This window comes from Falco biarmicus, chromosome 8 (assembly GCF_023638135.1).
Source record: "Falco biarmicus isolate bFalBia1 chromosome 8, bFalBia1.pri, whole genome shotgun sequence".
In the NCBI taxonomy this organism is placed as follows: Eukaryota; Metazoa; Chordata; class Aves; order Falconiformes; family Falconidae; genus Falco; species Falco biarmicus.
In genome coordinates, this window is record NC_079295.1 from 46,778,625 (window position 1) to 46,791,545 (window position 12,921).

The 12,921-nt window shown below is 50.3% G+C and overlaps 1 protein-coding gene across 8 annotated transcripts in view; it reads left to right on the forward strand.

Moving 5' to 3' along the window:
- Window positions 1-12,921, forward strand: part of SIL1 (SIL1 nucleotide exchange factor) — a 97,375-nt gene that overhangs the window by 7,990 nt on the left and 76,464 nt on the right. Inside the window, exon 3 of one of the 8 annotated variants that reach the window (XM_056349287.1) lies at window positions 11,851-11,950. The exons of the other annotated variants lie outside the window; for them this stretch is intronic. The gene's annotated coding sequence lies outside the window, so the exon portion shown is untranslated. The remainder of the gene's footprint in view (window positions 1-11,850; window positions 11,951-12,921) is intronic. 8 annotated transcript variants of the gene reach the window in all.

A 12,921-nucleotide genomic window follows, 5' to 3' on the forward strand; every position in this document is an offset into this window, starting at 1 on the left:
TTTAGGGGGAGTTTTTTCTTCTTACTCTGACTTAATTAATTTTCTTGATGTCTTCCTACCCACAAAATAAACTGTTACAGTGTGGAAAATTTCCAGCAGGAGCCTTGGGTGATCTAAGTTCTGCTGCAAGCTCTGGACTTGGTTTCGAATAGTGCACTGTTGCTTAATGCATTATGGCTCATCAGGGTTACAAAACCAAAGGGCTGGGTATGAGGTGCTCATTCTTTTGGTGAGCAGCTCCTGTCTCTGGTGGCTGGACGTGGTGTGTGCCAGCTCTGGCGCAGGGAAGTTGCCGGGATGTAAAAATGTTGTTGTTGTATTGTTGTACCAAAATCAGGAGTAAGCAAGTGGCCCTTGAGTGCATTTCATTCTTTTTCTTCCAGCAAGTGTGGGGTAATCAAGTACAAAGTGTCTGCAGAAAACCTTGGAAAGTCTGTTCAGTGTCAGCAGGAGGATGTTGGAAATCATCATGGCACTCACACGCGTGGCACTTGTACAAGTTTTCTAGGGGTAAAGAAATTCATCAGTGATGATGTAAATGGGCTCCTTTGTTTGGATTTGTGCAGAGCGTTGCTTGAGGAGCTGAGTGAGATTCCTGGCTGGAGCATCCTTGAGTTCTGGCTGGTTTCTGGCGGCTAGCGTGGGTTTTGTTCTCTCTTATTGTTCGGGAAATTTTCCATTGTTTAGAAACATAACCAGCATTTGCTGGTGCCCTGGACTCCTGCAGCACTACAGCCCTTTGATTTCTCTCTGAGATCTCTCCAAGTCAGAGAGCTGAAAAAAAGGTAAATTTTTCAGAGGAGGATCCCCTGTCTCGTGTTCAGAGATGCGAGTTCAAGCCATGTCCTGGATTGATGCCTACAGCTTTGCCTGCTTAAGCTGCCTGCAAACGGATCCTGGGCTGGGGTGGCTGGGAGCAAGGGTTGGCTGTGCCTGGTGCTGGCCCTCACCGCTGGCTCACCTGGCCTGGGTCACTGTCCACAGAGCTGCTGGGTGGAAACTGGGGCGTGTAAAACCTGGGAGAGGCTGTGGGAACCTGGCTTTCGACTGGCGTCTCTGCAAGTGCCTGAAAAGCATTGCTGTAAATGACACTTGTGTCTGCTAACCTCCTCCTTCATGAGATCTCGGTTTAACACTGCATTACGGTAACAGCCTGTGTTTTGCTCCGTGCTGGAAAGCAGTGCTGCGAGTGCTTTACAGCTCTCCTGGTGCACGTACCGGCTGATGGCGTTTTCTGCGCTGGATGAGGTGCTTGTAGGCAACAACCATCCTGTCCAGGTAAGACTGGCAAGATGGTGTCCTGTGCTTGGTGCCAGTTCCTGTGGCTGGAGAGGAGTCCGGTACAGAGAAAATAGTGTCTAAACGTAACCTGTCATGAGGCGTCAGATTCTCTTTTAAATAAATTCTGAAAAAAAAACCCACACAGCTGAGGTTTGTGCTGGTAGTACCAATACCAAGGGGAATGTCCTGTGCCTGCTGCCTTTTTCTTCCCTTGTTCCTTGCTTTAGGCTGCCAGCTTTTACCTCTTCTCACCTCTTTTTTTTTTTTTTTTTTTTTTTTTTTTTTTGATGTGTAGTGTTACTCAGGGCTCTGTTGTTGGATTTTGGGGCAGGCAGTTGGTTTTTTGGTGACTTGAGGCAACGTCTCCTGCTTTTCTCATCCTTCCTTTGGATCTCCTGCCTTTCTCCTGTTTGCTCTCACTCTGGATAAGCTAACCTCCTCGGTGGGCTGGTCAAGCTTCCTGGCCAGGAACCTCAGGTCTCTTGCAGCCAAAGTTTTCTGGCGCCATTATTCATCCTCTAGGGAAGGAGCAGTTTTCCTGGCTGTGGTGGGACTCAGGTGGTTGGCCCCAGATGAAACACAGTGGCATCTGGAACATCTGGAGCTGGCAGCTGAGCCCTGGGCTGAGGGGTATGGCCTCTGTGCAGACCAGTAGGTGCTTGCGCCTGGTCTTTGCAGGGGCAGGTGAGATTTGGGTCCCCACAGTACTGGCTGGCATGAGTAAATCTTGCAGATGTGACCAGAGCAGTATTAGGGGCATGTTCTGCTCAGCAGGATAACAGGGAGAGAGCAACGTGCCCCACAGCAGGGCCAGTGCTGGGGAGTCCAGGGCCAGTGCTTCAATGGTTCTTGCAGGACCATGCGGCAAATAGGGAACCCACAAGGGGCCTCAACACAGGGGCTGGAATGGCACAAGCCCAGGGAATGGGAAGCTGCGACAGTGCTCAGGAGTGAACCAGAAAAGAGGCTGTAGGACTATTTAGAAGAAAAGTAATCTGTAATTCACTTTTTAGTGAGAAAGCGCAAGGCTGGCAGGGAGGGGAGAAGCGCTTGCTCAGGCAGATGATAATCCATCGCGGCGTGTTACCACGCCAGGGCTCTTTGATAAACATTAGCCTTCTTGCTGCCTCTCCAGGATGAGCGAGATGCTGTGCCGCTGCATGAGGAACATGAAGTTTCTGGACTATGAGGAGCTTCAGCCCAGACTGATAATTTAAACACCAAATTCTTTTTAATAATGGATATTGTTGATGGCTGCCTTGCATGGGAGTGCTGCACAGGAACAGATTGCATTGTACTGATGTGTTTTAAAAATGAAAAGTGTGCTGGTCTTCGTAAGCACTTGGGTCTGACATGGGCCGGCTAGGTTTCTTGGATTTCTCCTTTGGAGTTTGGCAGCCGTCTGCTTCAGGGAGTGCAGTGGCCTCATAAGAGTTTATTTGATCTGACACATGACAAATTGTTTCTGCTGGCAGGTACTTCAGGCGCAGTCTGTTAGCTGGCAGCCGTGGCTTTGTGTGCACCGGGGAAGTTGGGGAAGGCAAGCCTGCCCTCCTCTTCCTCCTCTTAGAAAGTGTCAGTGGAGGGAGCGTTATTTTAGCCCACCTCCCATTCCAGCCTCCTCTTTGCCCGTTGTTAAATTGTGCCATTTGCATAGATTATTAAAGTTGCTTATGTGCTCGTTGTGCTTCGGTTTGGGGAGCAGAAGAGGAGAAAAGCCTGCATTTCTGGAAATGGACCCAGTTGCCATTAAAGACACTTTGTTAAGTTACTTTTTTTTAGGGCACCCTATTAACTCTGTAATGAGGAGTAGAATATTACATTCCTCAGCAGAATAAAAAGTACATGTCCCCTGTGAGATACTGTAAATACATTTTATCTGTTCTATTACCTGCAGTTTTGAGAATATGTCCCCTAAGCATTTTAGTCTTGTTTTCCAGAGTTGTCTCAGGGTGAGGAATCACTCCTGTTAGCAACTTTGGGAATAATTACTTGTTCATTAATTTCTTCTCTTTCTTGCTGTCCATCTATTATTGCTTCCGAGAGAAAAAAACCTCTCTGTAAATCTCCACCAGAACAGAACTGACTGCTTGATTAGAGGGAGAGTTATGTATGCTGGAAATGTGTTTGTGAGAGAGCATCTTGTAGCTGTGTGTGTGGATGAACCCACGGGTGTGTGCTGGCTCCTTCAGCGCCATCCAAAAGCACTTAGCCACATAGAGCTTGCCAGATGCCCAGGCTGGCTCAGTGCTCCTTACTCTACGATTAAAGAAGAGAGCACTGTAGGCAGCACGTTTCTGGGCAGTCATGGCACACCTGGAGCACTGTGATAAGGCGGGAGGCTGAAGGTCAGATCTGCTCACCCACCCGAGTGGTGCTTTGCCTCCTGAAGTGCTTTGCCTGCAGTGCCTGGCTGTTGTTATGAAATATAAATTAGACAGGACAATAGGGGAAGTGGTTCATCAGCTGTCCTGCTTTTGTCCAGCAACTAAAAGCCAGTTCAGAGATTTTTGTGGAAGCACTGTTTGCTTTTGTCCTTTTTTGCTCTTTAAGTACAGACTGAAAGAGCTGGAGGCCACTGTAATTATTATTTCTTCCTGAATAGCAGAATAAATGTGCCATTTAATGCATAAATGACAGGGTCCTTGCCTCGGAAAAAATACGCGGCCTGATGCTGGTGCTGCAAACCCTTCTACATGTGAGCAACTGTCTCAGTCTGGTTCTGGGTGCGCTGAGATTTCTCACTCCCTGGACCAGGGTTGGTGCCAAAACTTGTCTCAACGTGTGATGTCTGCGGTCACTGGAAGTCGCTGTGGAGGCTGTCATTGAAACAGCCGTGATTCACGTGGCAGCTTTATTTAGATGGCAGCTGATGTAGAAGCTCTGCAGAATAGTTTGTCCATCGTGTGATAAAATCTGCTTGCAGGAGGGGACAGCTGAGGTCTGTGGTCTTCATGGAAGTAGGCCCTCCATACAAATGTGACCTGGCAGTCCTGTGATGGATTTGCCATCTCCCCATCTGATGTGGCAAGATGAGGCTGTGGCACCACCAGGATGTAGAGGAAGCTGCTCAAGATGTTCTTTCTATCTCGCAGCAGAGAGAAAGGTGCTGCAGATCCATCTTCCGTCACAGCTTGAAGAGTGTGAGTGGCTAACAGCCTACTGTTAGCCTTTACAGCAGGCACGGAGATTTGGAGAGTTCTCCTTGGCTTTGCAAAGCTGTGCAGCAAAGGCCAAGAAACAGAGAGCGAAAATCACTGTATCCTTTGGCTGCTGCTTCCCAGGGGTCGGGTGCGTTGTGTGGGGTTCACAGAGGCAGCAGATGCGGTCACAGCCAGGACTGCCAAAGGAAGGCCCCTTCGTGTACTGGTGCTGCTCAGCTGCTGAGATACGCCAGTCCACAAAATGGCTCTTTATGGGGTATTCTTTAACAAAAGGATGTTTCTTTTAAATGACTGGGTCTCATGCTGTTGGTCCAAATGAGAAACTGAGTTGAGTCTTGTCTTTCTGGACTGGAAGGTACTGAGGTTACAAACACAGTCGTCATCCCTTGGAAGAGAAAATCGTGGAGGAAACCCACTTGCTTCTGGTTGCATCTCTCTTCTCTTCCTTGCCCGGTGTAGCCTGGGCTGCTGGAGCCTGCCTTTGCTGTGGCTGAGGGGCAGTGGGATGTAGCCAAGGTACTGCTCCTGAGGGAACCCCGCGGCTCTGAGCACAGTCGTGGAGCTCAGGAGGGACCTGTGGACCGGGAGCAGTCCTACTGCTTGGAAGGTGTAATACTTGGAGTCTCTCCACGAGCCTTCATTGCGCACAGCTCTGTGGCCCAGGCTTGCAGTTCAAATGTCCGTAGCGAAGCGGTTGCTGGAGCCTTCCCCGCGGAGAGGAGCCATGCAGACGCTGCGGCCCTCAAGCGCGACTCTGGTGGCACGTGCAGGGTCCCGTGGTGGCTGAGGCATTCACGGAAATGCTGTTTCATAACCTCTGCTAGGATTCGTGAGACATGCAGAGGCAGGTTCCCTGATTTGTCACCATGTCATAAGGATTTAAGGTTGAGGAGCTCTTTGAAGCACCGAAACAACTTGTTCTGCCATGACAAGGTGGTGATCAGCGGCAGCATGACTTTTCTTCCCCAAGGAAAACGCTCTTTTGCACAGATCACAAGCTGTGGCTCTGCCGCTCTTTGAAGAGACCAGACGAATTGCAGAGATGGGCGCTCTGTGCAGCATCAAAGTCTGCCCATCTGAAACTGAGATGCTAAGGAACTCCAGCGCAGCATCTTTCATGTCTAGGCAGCAAAAGAAAAGAAGTTTCTGAACTGGGAGTCACTCGGGGGATCAAAGCTCTACTTAGCGGAGGCTGATGAGGCAAGAGGCAGGACGACAGCAGGAAGGTCACAGCCCCTGCAGATGTTCTGGGCCATCTAAGAATGGCAGTTGGGCCTCCAGAGGGGTCTGTGAAACCTTCACCTTTGCTGGAGGACTTGGGCTTGCATCTTCCCCTGAGGAAAGATGTGTATTGTCCAGTGCCTGTGCTTGGCTGGAGCAATTCTGTGGTGCCTGAGGGATTTTTTTAATTAAAAGAATGCTGAACTGTCACATTTCAAACTGCTTTTTCTGTACATTGCTACAAGTAACATCTAAAGTAGCTCTAAAAGGCAAACCCCCCCCCAACATTCCCCAAAGTAAAGGTGGCAGATGATGAAGAATAGGAGAGAGAAGGAGTGATGTTCTCTTTCAGCTTCCCATGTCAGTGCATTTGCAGCCCTTGGAGCGCTTTGCTGTTCTAACTTTCCTTAGGCCAAAACCTGCTGAACGAATGCTGCCTGCTCCTGGCTGGCTTCTGCTTTGGCTTTGGGCTGGGGAGGCTCTTATGCTCAGGGAGCAAGACTCGCTTTTTAATCTTGGTGGGAAATGCCTGGGTAGAAGAATGGGAATCATCATGAGAGTTGCTTCTGGATGATTGTACTGTTAGTCTCTCAGTTCTCTCCTCGTGCTCATTACTGTCCCAGGGCTTATTTAATTGCTTAAGGAAGGCATCCCCTGAGACCACTTTAAAAGTACTAATGCAGTGAAAAAAATAAACAAACTTGGATAATGCCTTTCATCCAGGCACGTCAAGATATCGCTGCAGACCTTAGTGGAAGGAGCCCTGCAATTCCCTTGGTTATAACCGTGGCAGCTGAGCCCCAGCATGAGGAATGGCTTGTCTGGATTCACGCAGGGATTCAGGGCAAAGCCAGGAGCGGTCCCAAGCGAGCCGGCTTGGAGTAGGTTATGTTCATCCCTAGAGAGCTCCTTATTCCCCTTCAGGAGAGGGTTTAGGATTGGCCTTTTGGGGCTTTATTCTGGGTTTTGCTGCCGGTGGCTGATCTGGCAGCTCCTGGGTGGGTTTGGCCCAGGAGGCAGATCCCAGTGGCCTTTTCAACTGGGAGCTTGTTACAAAACTGGAAGTGTGGGGGGAGACCAGTTCGCTTGCAGGTGAGGTCCTGAGCTGGGCATCTGGCCAGGCACCCTGTGCAATTAATCTGGTGGGCTCCCACACCGTGTTGAGCCTGGCCGCGTAGCCGGAGCATGCAGTGGGCGAGCCACATTGCTGCCTGTGTACTGTGCTGCTCCCTGCTGTGACCTGTACCCGTGGGGTGTCACGTCAGGTAAGGGCTGTCGGTGTTGCTTGGTGCACTGCAGAGAGGTGAGAAGATGTGTTTTTCATAAACGTCGCAGCTCACTGTTTCTGGCAGATCAATAGGGCTGCTGGAGGAGCCCTTGGCTTGCCTGGTGTCACGGCATCTCTGCGCCAGGTGCTCCATAAGGCCGCGGCAGGGGGTGATGGGTGATAAAGGAGAGATGGGAATCCTGATGGGAATCCTGATGGGAAACCTCTGGGCTGAGCTGGAGCTGGGAGCGAGGGTCTGGGCCGGGGACAGGCTGAGTTACAGCCATAGGGGATAGGTACTTACGCTGGGGCAGGTGGCGTGGTGCAGGTGCTGCTGTGGGCGTTTGTGTGCCTGATACATCAGCGCTGGATTTCTCTAAGACCGAGCCTGAATTTTGCATGATTTTTTAACCTGTTAATTGAGTCCCTTTATACAGAAAGAGACTGGCACCTGACAGGGGAAGGAGGTTGGTATTTGATGGGAGACAAACAACGGGAGGAACAGCCAGAACTTGGAAAATACAAAAAGCTTTTTCCAGAGGGGCTGGGGGTACATCAGTTAAACCTCTGGCTCTGCGGGCCCAGCTCAGCGGGACGTCGGGGTGCCCTGTGGCTGGGCTGGCGTGGTGGGCACCTGCGCTTCTGTCGGATTCTCCAAGCTTGTGGAAGCGGAGCGGGTAAAAGAGATTTGCTGAGCACTGGCAGATTCCTGGGCTAGCCTGAGCCAGGGTGTCAGCGTGCGGATAGGGGCTGGTGGAAACGATAGACACATGGGGGGAAATACCACTCAGTTGTATGTGTGTGGGAAGCTGCAGCCAGGAGAAGGGAGTAGGTATGGGCAGGAGGAAAGACGTTTTCAGCTGGGGTGTGAGGTGGTGAGGAAGGGGAAAGCTGTTTCATGTGGTTGAGGTCAGGCAGCGTGGCAGCTTTCAGAAAGTTTGACCTGAAGGTCCCTGCACATGTCTTATCTCCAGGCAAATCCTAAATTGGTGCAACTCAGCCCCTGTGCTCTGGTACGGACTTGAATGTGCTTGCTAGCCCCGAAGCTTTGTGGAGCGAGGGTGTTGTGTACAGGCAGTCGTGGAGCCCTGTGAGATCAGCTGCCAGAAATTCAGGTAGATGCATTTTTTTATAAATAATAAATGATGAATTCAGTCCTCTGATCTCTGAGGCATGCTGTGCTTTGGTACACAGCATCCTGAGTGGAGCAGAACATCCCCCCATCCTGGACCCAGGGCTCTCCGGCAGGGAGGTCTGAAGACTGCCGGGACGTGCCGTGCAGCCCCTGGGATCGGGGTTCTTGCTGAGCCACGGTGGAGAGCGGCCCCTTCTGCCATCCCGGCTAACGAGTGGGTGGAGAGGGTGACGGCAGCCTTGCTCCGACTTCAAACCACTGAAGTGTAAAGCTCTGCTCTTGCCCTCTGGAGAGCACCGTTTTCTGTGAGTGCTGGTTTCTGAAGAAACCCATTAAGTAAATCTAATTGATAGACTAAACGATGTTTAATGTTAAACTGTGCAAGGCTGTTTATACAAACAACAGGGTCGGAGTTCCTGTGGTCGGGTAGAAGGGGCGATGTTGGCTTTACCCATGAACAACCCACAACAGCCCACTCCTCGCCCCTGCGCAGAGCCACAACAGTGCCGGCGAAGCTGCCAGGTGCCGAGAGCTGCCCACGCCGTGCCTGGGCACTGCTGCGCTGTCCCCTGTCGCCCGATACATCTGTGCTCAGCTCTCGCTGGCATCGGCACCCAGCAGCGCTTGTAGGAAAGACCAACGTTAGGTGGTATCATAGCTCAGCTGTGTTAGAGGGGCTGCTGTTAGCTGGTGGCTAAGAAAGTAGCCTGTAGGGGTTATTAATATTTATTGTTATTATTTGTTAGTGGCGGTTATAAAAATTGCATGATTGCACGGTAGATGCCAGGCGCTGCCAGCAGGTGTTTCTGCCATGGTTACCCTTTTCTTCCCTCCCCATCCCTACTGCCCTGTGTCAAAATTTCTCCCTGTGCACTGGTCCGATTTCAGAGCGGTGCTTCTGCTGCAGGTCAGAGCAGGACCTGCTTCTTGGGGGCAGGCTGTACCTAGCCAGCAGAGCTCGAGCCGTGATTTATTCCTGTAAACCTAAAAGCATGGCTTCATTGGTGTGTGGGTTCTCTGTAGGCAGCCAAATACGGGAAGGTGTTCCCACAACTTTTTCCCTTGTGTAGGAGTGTTTTTAACACACCAGAGCAGAGTCCTGGTAGGAGTAAATGATGAGGAGCAAGCAAGGAGAATAAGTATTTTAAGCAATTTCATAAGCGGCATCAATGGGACGGTCTGTATTGCAGCTGTGCTCTCTCTACTGAAATGTTGGTAGCTTGAGGGTGTTTGCAAACAAGTGGTGCTTGCTGTCCTGTCTTTCACCCATGAGTGTGGGGCTTTGTGCCGGGGTGTGGGACCCTTTGGCAGGGGTTGGGGGCTCTTAGTGTGGTGGGCTCCTGCATGGAGCTGGGGATACTCGCTGGAGGCATGAGCGTGCCTTCCCAATAACAAAACAACAGGAGGAGCAGGGCTGCTGGGAGTGTGCCGAGCATGGCAGAAGTGGATGCAACATCAGACCTCAAAGAAAGCTGTGTGGAGCCTGCACCAGCCTGGTGTGGAGGGTCTGTACCCAGAGAAGTCTGTTCCTGCCTGGTTTGTCCTGGGGGGCTCGAGAACAAACAAACTGGGGCTCCACTGGGAGCATTGCATCAGTCCCTGAAGGAAGCTCCTTGTTATGTTTAGTTTTGCCATTCACGGCTCTTCTCCTGCTTTGCATATGGTGATAGATAGGTTCATTATTATTATTTTATTCTGGTTTTATTATTAGTTTTCATTCAAATCCATTTCTTTGATCAGTCAAGTGTATTCAGGTCTCTCCCACAATCTTTGTAGTTTTAATATTGGCTTTAATGAAGGGGGAAATTCACTCCTGCATCCTTTTGGAAATGTTGCTGATCAGGACCTGCCTGGCAGGAGGGAGCTCAAGACGGGTGCATGGAGCAGCATGTTCCTGTGCCTCCCGGCTGCCTGTCCATTAGCCATGCAGAACCACAGCAGTTCATCTGGGCGCTGCAGCTAGGACAAGTGCAATTAATTGCTAGGCCTTGTCTTGGGGAAGAAGCAGCATGAAAAGAAGATGAAGATGGCTTTTAAGGGGGGAAAATTTGTATCAGAGACTCAAAAGTCCTGTTCTTACTGAAGGCAGTAGGGAATGCTCACATCGTGCAAGGTTTGGTAGCTCAGTCTGGTTCGTGCAGCATCCTGCCCATTGACTCGCATCTTCCTGCGGGATCCTCCACATTAAAGCGTACTGCAGGTAACCATCTCCAGGTAAACATGTTTGGCAGGACAGGACCTGTGCCATTCTCTTATGAGAGCCATTGAGTTTTTAATATGGGCAAGTTGTCTTCTTGTGGCTCCAGTTTCTCGAGGAAATCCAAGGAATCCTGTGCTTCATGACAGAAACCATGGTGCAATGTCCACGTACTGTCAGGGCAGGGAGAGCTGTGGCAGGTCTTCAGGATAGAGACCTGCTAAGTCACCTGGGCTTGTGCCCACCAAAACACGAGTATTTCTAGGCTGGCTTCTCTTAGCTTGGTTTGTACTTAACAGGAGCCTTTGTGTCTCTGTGCTTCTGGGAAGAAGTGATTGTGTTTGCATATTGGTCCTGCTCATCTCTTTGAAAGCAGAGGGTTGTGCAGACCTGACTGCAATGAACGGGGAAGGGCAGAGTATCCTGTGGCCTCCTAGTAATCCTCCGTTTGCCCACCAGCTGTTTCCTCTCTTACATACAGGCTGAATTTCAGATTAAAACCTCCTCTTTCTCCTGTTGGTGTAGCAGCAGGCAGCGGAGGAGGGACTCCCAGCCACAGGACATTCCCAGGGCATCTGACTGACACTGCTCTGCTCTTCAGTAGCAAGCCAGCAAACCCAGGTGCTCATTATAGACCCAGGGACCCTATTGCTCAGAGGAAGAAAATTTCAGGTCAGGTCAGCTAAATTTCCTTCTCTTCCTCTGTTGCATTGCACATCGCTTAGGATGTCATGCTAGTCTCAGCCATAGATGCCAGCGTCATTAAAACGACATTGTGTTTGAACAGGGATCTTGGCTTGACACTGATTGCAGTATGTGTCCTGAGTGCACCTCTTCAATCAGACATCCCAATTTACACATCTATCTTTCAAACAGTTTCCTTGACTGTTATTGCCCATCAAACTGGCTTCAGCGTAAGGGGTTGTGAGTGCTTGGAGGTCTTGGTGCCACAGCTGAAGGGGTGCTTGTGCTGTGTTCCTCGATGTCTTTGATTGTTCTCCAGCGCTGCCCTGTGCTCAGCAAACGGAGCTTTGTGAGTTACTTGTGTTTATAGACACACAACCTGCTGGTGGTGCTTTTGTTACCACCAGCCATCTCGATGAAGGGTGGCTGGGCAGATACTCACCCTGAGCTAGTAAATTTGCAGACAACTTTGCAAGGCTGCACTGCTCTGTCGATCCCTAGGTGAGAACAAGGATTAGCTTATTGTTACTGCTTCCAGTTGGCTGTAAAACCAGAGCCTGGCAAGGGGGCTGGGGAGCTCTCTGGGATGGCCATGTGCTCTCCTGGAGCAGCAGATCAGAATTCAGATGAGGCTTCAGATGGATTTATTGGAGTGGCACAGTATGCGCAGCATGGGCTTTGAGTTAGGACATGAAAGCGTGGTGCGTTCCCAGCAGCAGAAGGCATTAATGAAATATGTTCCTCGCGCTGCCTTGCTTTGAACTGTCACCTGCGACTACGGCAACTGCGTTCACAGGGCTGTGTGGCACTTACTGATGCATAGCTACTAAAATCAGTAAAAATATCCCTGCTAATAGAGAACATAATGGCGGCACTGCTGTTTCTGTGGCCGCTGGTGCAGATGGAGTTTTCTGGGGCCTCGGAGCACAACCTCCAGCGCTGCAAAGCTGAGAACATTGCCTGCTCTGACAGGAGGACTGCTGCCAGCAACAGAGGCTTCTGTGAGTCAGACCCTTTGCTCTTTTCCAAGTACCTGATTTTCTTTGACAAAAGAGGGTGATTGGGGGGAAAAAAAACCCACTTCACCCTGCACAAGGGGGGTTTGTGGTTCTGGTGCTGACCAGCTGCTGCTGTACGTGGGTGCTGCTGGATCCCAAAATGATGTCCTTACCTCAGAGCACATGCTCCCTATGCAGGTAGGGTCACAGTTGCTACCCTTTCTGCTCTGCAAGCTGCAGAGTTTTTTTCTAAAAATGCATTGTATCCACAGAACACTTGGTTTGGAAATCCTCTCATGCCCTCTGCATACGTCTGTCTTGTAACGAGATGTCAGCCTGTGCAGGCTTCTCTCCAGGAGCTTCAAACCCCCGTGTTTCACATGTTAGCTCCTCCTGCCTACCTGGGACCTAAGCAAACTGCTAATTGTTGTGCAGATGTCATCTTCCAGGCAGGCATGAGGTTGTAGGCTTTGAAGAGGCTGTACTGTCATTTGCTACCAGCCTTCTCAGTACACGTGAGCTCTATTTTTATGGGAGTGCGCGTCTTCTTTCAGCCACTGCTTTGTTGAATTTCTTTTTCTTCTTCTTTTCTTTTTATTTCCAGGCTTGCAGGTAAAGTTTTAGGGATACATCTATTTTTCATTATCCCAGTGCTGCTGCTTGTTTTATAACTAAAATAAAGAACCAAAACCCTGTATCCTGTGTAAAAAGCAGCAGTTTGTTCTGACTTGAGCTGAGGGGAACTGTGTGTCATGGTCAGTCTGAGACTGAAGTCCTGACTGTGGCATCAGGCAGAAGGGCATGTAGGTAGTCAGGGAGCAGATGGAGTTTGAGCCTGTGAATTCTGCTCTGGGCTTTCCAGCTCAGGAACCTGGGTGTTGGTTGTAGCCTGGTTGTGCTTGGTGGTGTCCCAAGAGAGATGGAGGCTTTGGCCACAGGTTGTCTTTGCCTGTCTTCTGAAAATGGAGACCTTT